At 37.1% G+C, this 11,655-nt stretch overlaps 1 long non-coding RNA gene across 1 annotated transcript; it reads left to right on the top strand.

Annotated features, from left to right (window-relative positions):
- The first annotated feature begins 4,687 nt into the window (after nt 1-4,687).
- On the top strand, nt 4,688-9,778 carry LOC140226587 (uncharacterized). Its single transcript, XR_011900987.1, has 3 exons — nt 4,688-4,769; nt 7,572-7,698; nt 9,698-9,778. It is a non-coding gene; the product is annotated as an uncharacterized lncRNA (long non-coding RNA).
- The last annotated feature ends 1,877 nt before the right edge of the window (nt 9,779-11,655 follow it).

The following is an 11,655-nucleotide window of genomic DNA, read 5'->3' as shown; positions in this document are numbered from 1 at the left end:
CAACAATCAAATACTTTTTCCGTTAGGAGCATGCATTTCACCAAGGACATTGAATGAGCATTTAAATTTATTTCAAGCCGGCGCCTCTCGGCGATGGAATCTCGTCAGTCATTTAAATAAGTGAAAAGACAACCATGTTTCAAAAAAAGTGCATTCATTGTAAAAGAAGGCTTGCATTCAGTTTAGGGCTTTGTATGTGTGTCTTTTTCACATAATATTGTTGAATGATATCTTATTTGTTTACATATGCGGGACTACACACACATTTGGACTAGGAGAAATCGATGTGTGTCAGTTTCTTTTCAGATTAATGCACTGTTTACTTATTGTTGGAGAGCAGTCCTTCCTTTCTTCTGTGTTTCTTTTATTTTTTTAGTTGATTGGTGCGTGCGGTGTCATCGAGGAGTATGTTTAAATTGTCGTTGTGTTGTTTGGTACACTGCTGATTGTACTTCATAATTCAAAATGCCTTGAAATGAAGAACCAAGTATACACGAACACAGAGCAATACAAAAAGTATTATACGTTGGAATGCATACAAGCCTACGTTATGTACACATCTCTGCTTGTTTTATGAGAAACTTTCGCCCATTTCTGCCTCAATCCTTACCCAATTTGCCCCAATTTTCAGAATATTTACAGTATATTACCCTTGCACGTAACACATGGCAACAATATTGGTGTTTTAATAGATTTAACAATATTGGTGTTGAATTCAACACTGGTAAAGTGTCAATTAAGGAATACACCAACAGATTAAAAATATTTTTTAAATGTTGTGATGGTGTTGCGAAGTGTTCGTCTGACACTTCTTGTGGGCAATTGACACTTTAGCTGGTGATATTTTTGAAACTGCTCTAGTTTTGAACAATGACCCTACATGGTTTTGATTTGATATTGCTGGCGTTAATGCCAATTGTGACCCTGAACCTCAAAACAAACAAAAAGTCGCCAGACATGAATTTTTAGTTAAGACCATATTCTGAAAGAGCAGACTTTAAGCTTTAAAATGATGTATAACTGAAATCAAGTGGACTCTCCTAACCTATCTAAATATTGGAAAGAAAGCACAAACTCAGGAAAAGTGTGAACTGAGAAAAGAGGCTCTAAAGTACAGTGTCTATTCAAGCGCTTAATCTTTACCAAACCGTGCTGGCTGTGCGATGAATGGGACCAAAAAAAAAGTAAGTAAACCACCAGAGTAACAACAATGAAGGGATTATCAGATTGAACTTAAATTAAGCTTGCCTCATTAACACATTCGGTCCATAATTAACTCCAACTTTCAAAGCACTAGCACTATCCTTTCAAAAGTTATTAGAGTTGAAAGTGAAGAGTGTGGACAAGGTTTTTTTTTTCAGAAATGAAAAAGGGATTATACAGACACACCTAATCACACTATTCTACCAAAAATGTTCGAGATAAACTGCTAAAAAACACACTTTCCTGCCCGTTTTATGATACCAAATTTAAGCATAATGTAGAAGAAGACCCGCTCTTTCAGAAAATATGAAAAAGTCAAGTTCGGCTAGGTTGACCCATTTCACTTATTTTCAGTCCTCACGCAAAATCAGTGTGTGCGACTTTATGTTCGTTTTGAGGTGCACGGTCACAATATTGTAAAACATCTACCCAGTGTCAATAGGAGACCCCAGCGACTGTTGTCACTGTGATGTCAATGTGTTTACAACGTGTGCTTTCTAGGGTAGTTCTTGTTTATCCTGTTGATGTTCAAAATCATCAAGAAGAAAATAACCAATTACCTGTCTTTAAATGAAAAAGAAAACAAACAAACAGATAAACAAACAGACATGGTTCCATATAAGAAGTGACACCTTGGGGTATAGATTTAACACCGGAAATTTCGCACTAGCACGGCGTTTAATAATTCCTAAAAACTTGACTTTTTGCAGTATAATCATACGCATGTAATAAGCGTTTGTTAGCTCAGTATACCAGTGTGCTGATATGATTTGATTTGATTTGAATTATTTCTGCTTACTTCCGTTACATCAGATATGATTATTTACAAATCATTTATGACAAACAGTATATCGATACATAGTTTTTAGTACAATTATTCAAGACATTTAAATACAAACATCTTATGGAACTTAAACAGAAGGGTATCCAAAATAAGCCGAAGCTTGACGATTACTTCGCCTCTTCCTCCCTGATCCACACCCAATTCTAACTCTTCTTCAAGTATGCATTCCATTTTCTTTATCAAATTGATTGTACAAAGTAGAAAATCTATCACCTGTAAATGACATTGAACCGCCCCCCCCCCAAAAAAAAACAGAAAAAAAAACCAGAACAAAACATTTGAATACATGAGTAGGAATTGCAGTTTGGACTCGCATCGGGAAACTGAACGCACATGCGTGAATCAAATTGATTTGAAGGAAAAAATGTAGTTTGTTTGTTTGTTTGTTTGTTTGTTTGTTTGTTTGTTTTTTATCTCTCACATTCTGAATTTGTATGATCGAATAATATCGCGTGCAAGCGTTGGGTGAATATGACAAAGGTGTGGAATTGATCGGGAAAATATATTTTTTTCTCTCTCTCCGGAGGGGGGGGGGGTTGTGGGAGCTAAAATTGCAAAGGGGAGGATGTGTTTAGGGCGGCTTGAGTGCAAGTAATTTTGCGTGTTTGTTTGTTTGTTTGTTTGTTTGTTTGTTTGTTTGTGTTTTACTATAATGTTACCAACAGCTAGGCTCACAATCGAAACGAAAATATCAACTTTCTGTATGTAGTCTCGTTAAGCGACAGCTCTTTTTCATGTAATTCTGAATAACGGAAAAATATACTTATCTACCAATGTTTCTATCATTCTCTCCATCGTATTTCCTCTTCCTTTCTATTCTGTCTATGACGTCCATTCCTCCTATTTTTTTAGGTACTGGTATAAGTATGGACTGTTCGTTTGATGTTGACCTTTGCAACTGGGTGCAACTTCACGATGATGATTTGGACTGGATGCAAGGACAGGATGATCTGGGAACGGCGGACACGGGTCCGGTCAGTGACCACACTGGAAGTCAGTACCAAGCCAATTTCAACTAATTAGTCTCATTCCTTTGATGATTTTCTCAGCCAGAAATTAAGACATTTCATCTGCAATGATGTGGCATCAAACTGTGTTTTATATTTATTCACTTTCCAGGCAAGCACGCATGTCATGCTGGACGTCTGTACTTCTCTTACATCTACATCCTACCAGTATACATATGAAGCACAGGACAGAGTGGATCGGTGAAAATTGGATTCGCAGGTTTAACTTTGGACCTGTTTTATTCTTAATGTGCCATGGTGGAACCCCCTCCCCCCCCCCCCCCCCCTCCGTGTGCCATATTATTCGGAGGCACCAACGTATTCATGCTCTGAGAAAACATTTGGTTTTAAAATAGATTTTTTGTTGTTATAAAATTGTAAACAAGGTGAACAAAGCTGTAAAGAAAATGCCAACTTTACATCTATGTAAATTCTATGAAAAATCTATAATTGCTTTTCTTTGAAATGTCCTGTAGCTATGTTATCGTAAATATATAAGACTGTTGCACACAAAGCAGAGACAGAAACTTAGAATCTGCACGCAAATCCAGTATGAATCACTGCTTGTTAGTCAAGCAATAAATAAAATGCAAGCTAAAGAGGAACGGACCCGGGTAACGGTATCATTATACTGCGGCATTTGGCGATCTATCGATCAGTTTGGGCGGGTTTGTGCGCCGTGGGCTGAGTCGGAGGTGCGAACGTGGCACATAAAGAGTTAAAACCCACGAGCTCATCGCTAGTGGGTTTTAGGCTGTTCCAAAGGTAAACAAGAGCTGCTGCAGCTTCCAGTTATTCTCACTGATCCACGAAATATGCCTGTGCATCATTATATTCGCTACTGCTTTGTTATTCAAATTTCATGAATTTCTTCTGTCGAGATGTTTTCATTGCAACTGATTGACTAATTGCCCTACATCGACGTAAATAAGCACTGAATTGATCAGTGTTTTAGTAGTAGCCATGATAAAAATCATGGGCGTGTTTTAGTGGTAAAAAAACAAAGCAGTACCCGCTGCATGCTACAAGGATTAGAACCAACACTTGCTTTCGGGCGAAAGCTCGGTGGTCTAGTGGAGATGACGCCTGTCCGGTGATCAGGAGGTAGTAGGTTCGAATCCTGCTCGAGTATGTATGCCCATGATTTTTATGATGGCTACTACTAAAACACTGATCAATTCAGTGCTTATTTACGTCGATGTAGGGCAATTTGTCAATCAGTTGCTATATTAAGTCAATTGTCAAACGATCGCAGACCGGTCGATAATCCTGATGATCGTTTGCACAGCACGCTGAATCTGACCACGTATCTTCAGCATAGTTATGACCATTACCTAAATTAAAAGTCACCTGCTGAGTAATTTACTTAATGTGTCCATCCCCGCCCCCTCTCTCTCTCTCTCTCTCCCTCTTTCTCTCTTTCTCTCTCTCCCTCTCTTTCTCTTTCTCTCTCCCTTTCTCTCTTTCTTTCTCCCTCAGACGGTCACTACTTGTACACCAGTCAGACTGGGCAGAACACGAGGCTGGAGATCCGTACGACAAGAATGACTTTGGACCCAAAGGGATGGTGCTTCAAATTCTGGTACTTCTTACATGGCCCAAATATTGGTCAGCTCGCTGTTAAAATGAACTTCTTTGACGATGGGGTTTCCGGCACGTTCCCTGACCCCCTGTGGGTGAAAGGGGATCTCGGAAACCAATGGATAATGGGGCAGGTGAGTTTATTGTACTCGCTACCGAAAAAAAAATATTGTCCCACAGTGTGTTCACAAAGTGTTCACATAAATTTCACACTGTGGTGTGTGTTTGTGTGTGTTTCTTTTTCCAACAGAGAGTTCTCGTAGTATTTTTGACCACTGGGAATTGATGATTCTCAATGTAAACAGAATGTTCTATTTGAGATTGTGAACAGATTTTATATTGTTTGAGAAATTTGTTCACATCTGATTTTACACAGTGTTTCGCAATGTGTTCCTTACCGTGTTTTACGATTGAGGGGTCGGTGCAATATAGTGCTAACCCACACAATGGTCATTTTGAGATAATCGCTGTTGCATGTTTGGAAAGTCCATACATCGTACATTAATAAAACATGAATGCATGCATATTTTTTACCATCTTTTTGGCTGAATTCAAATATGATATTTTCACGGAGGTTAGAGTGAAGGATAAGGATTTTAAAAACGCATGTAACTCAATTTTGACAAAAGAGTGGGCTAGCACTATATTGCACCGACACCCTCAATTCGTTCGTTCCACACTGTGGAATAGCGTGTTTGTTTGTTTGTTTGTTTGTTTGTTTTCCAGCAGGGCTTGTATGCTATCCAAAGGTTCATTGTTATTCTTTCAAGGGAGAGGTATATATGTGACCCTGCATCATACCCCCCCCCCCACAAAAAACAACAAAAATGCGCCAGACTTGGACAGGGCAGATTCTGAAATAGCAGACCTTAAGCTTTGAAATAAACTACACTCAAATGTGCTCTCCAAACCTATGCAAATATTAGAAAGAAAGCACACACTGTGGGAAAGTGTAAACTAAAAAATCAAAATACAGGGTCTATTCAAACGCTTAATCTTTACTAAGCCCTGTACTGCTACCTGTGCAATGAATGGGACAAACACAAAAAACAGGATGTAAACCACTGTAGCAACAATAATGAAGGGATTGTTGGATTTAGCTGAAACCAAGCACATTCTATTATCACATTCTGTCCATGGTTATTGCCAACTTTGAGAGCAGTAGTATTATCCTTTCAAAAGTGATTAAGTGTTGAAAGTAAAGAGTGTGCAAAGGATATTCAAGAAATGAGAAGGGGCCTCAGAGACATACGTAATCACACTTCTTTACCCCCCCCCCCTCCCCCGCCAAAAAAGAGAGTCTCCCAGAAAAAAAAAAACACACTTTCCCGTTCATTTTATGATCCAAAAATAGAATAATGTAGAAGAAGAATAGCTCTTTCAGAAAACATGAAAAACGTGAGAATGACTTGATTGACCCGTTTTACTTCTTTCTTCTTCTTTTTTTGAGTCCTTACGTAAAATCAAGAGGTGCGACTTTTTTTTGTTGGTTTTGTGATGCACGGTCACAAATGGTGTACTTCATGATAATTACACAGCTGTTGAGGGGGGGGGGAGCTGGTGTGATCAAGAATGACACAATCATAATTATGATGTTTCCAGCATGATATAGGACCAGGGCCATGTGGTGACACCGTGGTTTTAAATAGACAGAGGAGAAATGACTGTCATCGTGTACAATTTGACTCTACCGGTATTCAGGGGAGAGCGGCTTTATGTCATTGCATTGTCGTATTCGCACAGTCTGGTCCAACTGATGTTTAATGAATTCAGGACATTTTCACTCATAAATGAAACGGCACAGAGCTATCGATAAAAAGCGGAGACGTGTAAAATCAACTTTATCACATTTACTATGCATATAAGCATCAACAATTCAGAGCGGTATACTATACACATCTTTCCATCAAGAGGGTTGTCAGAATCGCTTCTTGTCTAATGAAACATAAAGTTAGTTAAATTAACAAACTTAAACGAAAGCGCCAGTGCCATTTGTAATATCTTTCCATAAACAGGTACCTTAATAGATAATATGTTCTGAAGGGCAATGACCACCATCTTGATATTTTACTTATTTTCTATAGATTTTAAATTTATCATCATTAATTTCATAACTAATTTTGTTGCGGGGAGGAGGGTGGGGCACGGCCTTTTCCCAAAAATATGTAAAAGCATTGTGTGTGTTCGTGTGTGTTATGTGTGTGTGTATTAATTTCACAAAACGCCATCAAACATATACACTCCATTTTTTCTATCATTATTATTGTTATTATAATAATCATTTTATTATCACTTACATTATTATTTCATTAAAATTATTGATATATATTACTATTATTATTATTATTATTATTATTATTATTATTATCATTATTATCATTAATATTAATATTATGTTTTATATATACTTTGTGGCCCCGTCAGTAATCCAAAACTATTTTCCAGGGGGCCCTATAAACATATACATGCAAGGTAACAAACACAACAAATGGCATTAACATAACCCAACAGGTCCTACATCAAACAGAACAGAACAGTATTTTATGAAAATGAGAAAATGAGGAATGAGACTAAAAAGTAACAGTTTGCAAACAAAAGGAAATAAAAATGCAGTCAGTTTTCTTTGATATTATAATCAAAGCGACTTAATAATCTCAGAAAATACGAATGTATGTACGTATGTATGTATGTATATGTGTGTGTGTGTGTATTCCTACTCCAAGACAGCAAAAACGCAAGATACTCTTCATTTGTTTTTTCCGTGGTCTTTAATAAAGTAAGAAATTTGTATTTTACCCCATCTCGGCGGTCAGCCCAGACACGCTTATCCATGTAGTGGTCTGAAGTCTGAATAAATTGTTTGAACTTTCCCAATTTTCAATGTACATTAAAACCTGATATGTACACGATATGCATCTTATATTCATATGTTTCAGTTTGATATAACGCGCATCCCCTCAATGTACAATGTCCATCTCATCATTGTGGCCGACACTGTGCACCCGGAGTGGGGTGAATTTGCGATCGACGATATTTACTTGGCACCGGGTCCATGCAAGAGTGGTGAGTCTTTTCACGGATGAATCAGGACAAGAACAAAAGAAACAACGTAACAATGTATTTTATTGATATTCTTAAAACATTTATATCAAAGTAAATGATACCAAAACAACATTAAGATAATAGATGAATAAGTTAGAAAGTTTATATGCAACATGACCTAATCCATGAGAGTTTGTTTGTTATTGTTGTTGTTTTTGGCATAAATTATGCTACATTATTCACCACGTACATGGCATGACTATACTTCAACTCCCCAAAGTTTCGAAAAGTTGCTTATTGATTATGTAACTATGACAATTGAGTATATGAATATAAGAACGACCCAAGTCCATGGAAGACCATTTCGAGTAAACTAAAAAAAACTTCATATCTTTTTTGTTTGTCCAATAATATTCTATTTAACTGTGTTGGGAAGGCAACATTGTATATACAAATTAGAACATATATTATTATGACAATTAACATTAACATTAATTGTGGAGCGGCCATTTTGTGTGATGGACTTGGGTCGTTCTTTGATTCATATGGACTTGGGTCGTTCTTTGATTCATATACATGATATTCTGCTATAGAGATGAGAGAAGGACGAGAGAGGGCGCTATAATATGAATGTAAGAATGACCCAAGTCCTTCATTCTTACATTCATATAAGATTTAACTCATTTATTTCAGGCACTTCCGGGGGTAATTAGGATTTATCATTTATACACAAGATGAGTCCATGCATAAGCTACAATTTCCCATGTCAAACTGAATTTGGCCAAAAATTGGACTTGGGTCGTTCTTATACAAATGTATTCATATACTCAATTTTTTTTCTTTGAAAACAGTGTAAATCAAATGAATGAATGTTAAGCACGGGGGCTTATATCCATATGTATCCATCTTGTATTCTAAATGTGCCCCTGCATTTGTGAATACAAAACCAACAAAAATTCGACGAACATAATCTTTACATTTTTTCTTTTAGTTACGGAGAGTAATTAGCTTATGTTTGATATTTCTTCTCCAATGCAAAATTTAAAATAATTTTGAAAAAAAAAAACAACAACAAATCTCAGTGTGGACAAATAAATAGTGTCTTTTAAGCGTTAGTATATTACCTAAAAATCAGCCTATCGAAGATTAAAAACGGGCATTTTTGTCTATGCCTGTATGAAGTGGTTAGACATAATATTATTTTTGTTTTCTTTGGGCATACTTCATACGTCTTACTTTATTCGTCTTTATTCTATTCAACAAGAACCCATGAAGTGTGATTTTCAGAAGATGGCAATATGCAATTTTGCCGTTGAAGAAAGTGACGTAGCCTGGGAAAGAACTACGGGGATAAACGAGTTTTTCAAACAAGGCCCACTTTATGACCACACTTTTAATGATGAGCGTGGTAAGTTTACATTCTAAACATGGATATTACTTGGTCAGCTAGTTCTAAATGATATGGTATTCTAGAAAAGACTTTTAGATACGACCAATTGGAAACCGAAAGAATAAAAAAGATATATTCAAAAGAAAAATACAAGAAATAAAATATATATAACAGTAACGGGTTTATGAACCGTTTTGTTAATCTGTACATCACCTCATTTCTCCAACAGGAGATGCAAACACATACACACACACGCACACACACACATACATACACACACACGCACACACACATACACACACACGCACACACACACACACACACACACACCCTTACATACACACTTCAAAGTTGCTCGTTAATGAACCTACACCGAGAAATGTTGTTTTAAACATAAAAAAGCAGTTAACAGAGGTTATCACACGTTGATTATTACCCTATGATTTTGGACAGAATAGCGCCATACTACTTCACGATAAACAGGAGAAAACACGAACTCTAAATTCTAAGTATTTATGTCGGTCTATTCATTTGATCTGTACAATATTCATACATTCCCTCCACTCAAGGATCCTGACATTGCTTCAGTCAAACGGATAATCGAATTCGAAATCACTTTTTCTGCAATAGGGTACTACATGTTTGTCAATTCCATTGATGGGACAAACGGAAGTAGTACTACGTTAAGTTCCCCGAAGTTTACATCTCCTGGCCTTTACTGCGTTGGATTTTGGTACCACATGTTCGGCAGAGGGATGGGAGATCTCCGTATGATCGTAAGGCCTGTCGGAACGGAACTACCTGACTTGACATCGTCATGGAATATGGCTGGAAGTCAGGGTGCCGACTGGAAGTACGCTTCCGTCCGTGTGTTTTCGGACAAACCGTTCACGGTAAACGCAGCGTGAAAAATATATTAATAATGAATAAATAGGAGAAGGTAGGATCAACGTTGAGACAGAGTGATTTGATAATATTGATTTTTCTTTTCGTTCATCTCACATAAATTTCTGATTGATGCCACTGTCACTGTCTCGATTTTTATTTTTCGATTTGCTTGATTTTACTCATGCAATTCAGTGTAATTCGTACATGGAGCAAAGGCTGACGCAGCAAGTATCAATTCAACCCACAGGTGGTGTTTGAGGCGACTGTTGGACCTGATGTCACTCACAAAATGGCTTTAGATGACGTCACAATCTTGAGTGGTGAATGTCCTGGACGCAGGGAAGAATTTGAAGGTGAATTTCTTTTTCCCAGCGAAGTTGTTTAGGATCTCTTATCCCATTATTAATCGTTGCAAAAACACAAAAGCAACAATAACACTGAATATTAAAAATAAAACCCTCATTATTCAGGAAAGATAAACATACCTTTTCTTTGCCGTTTTTCTTTTTGTTTTCTCTTTGTTTCGTTTTATATATATATATATATATATATATATATATATTATATATTGTATATTATATATTGTTGATTTTGCTTTTTTTAATCTTTTTGTTTTGCTCCTTTATCTTTTCTTTTGTTTTGTCTTGTTTTTGCAGTAGATTGTAAAATTTTTATGACAAATTATTTCCTGATTTACTGTTTGTGTTATCAATAATAAAGCGCTTGTTTTGCTTGGAAACTCGTATGAAGCTGTACTCAATACCGCCGGCGCCAGGTTTTCAAAAGTGGAAGGGGCCCACTTCCGGGTTTCATGAGCTAACATGCAAAAAATAATAATAATAATTATAATAATAATATGAATTAATAAAAAAAGATGTTTTAGTTGTTGTTGTTGTTGTTGTTGTTTTTTGGGGGGGGGGAGGGGGGCTCAACTCAAAGTGGTGATACCCTATGTATTCTTATGTACTGATGGAAACAAAAAGGGACCGAGCCCCCTCCCCCCCCCCCCCCCCGCTTCCGCCGGCCCTGTAAATATAGGTTAAATGGGATTTGGATATTAAACCAGCAAATAGTCCAGCACCCTGATTTTACGTGATGACGAACTATAGGTCGACTGGGTTATTAACTTACCCAGTCTTGCGATGTTCATATTTATGAGAGAAATTTTCTTGACATTCTTTTTTATTTTTTCCAAGATATTTCTAGATCGCTTTTCCGTTCATTTGTGGCATTTTGTTTGTCTAACATTCCCACATTTATTTCTTCAAAACCCTTGACACACTTATCACTTTCAATTCTTACCATTTTTAACACTGTTTAAAGGGTAATCCTACTGCTACGACAATTGAAACCCCTACCCATCACGCCTCCTCTCCTTTGATATTTAGCTATCCATTATCGATTCGGGCTTAGACTCATCAAAACTGTTGATGCTGCTTTGATAGCGTACCCAAGCTTCTGTGCGTTTCTGGGCCCTAAAACGAATCATTCATTTTTTGCTGTCTGCGGAGAGCACAAATACATACAAGATACCAGACTGTAAACGCGAGAAAAATAATCATGTGTTACTTTTATTGGTCCCGATGTCGTTTTCATGTCTTTCCACATAGAAATTCGCTCAATCGGCTGCCAAAGAAAAGTTGGATCTCCGCTCGGTATGGAGAGCGGGGAGATTGAGGACCAGGCGCTTTCAGCGTCGA

The sequence above is a fragment of the Diadema setosum genome, chromosome 3 (assembly GCF_964275005.1).
Source record: "Diadema setosum chromosome 3, eeDiaSeto1, whole genome shotgun sequence".
In the NCBI taxonomy this organism is placed as follows: domain Eukaryota; kingdom Metazoa; phylum Echinodermata; class Echinoidea; order Diadematoida; family Diadematidae; genus Diadema; species Diadema setosum.
This window is presented reverse-complemented; position numbering and strand designations above follow the sequence as displayed.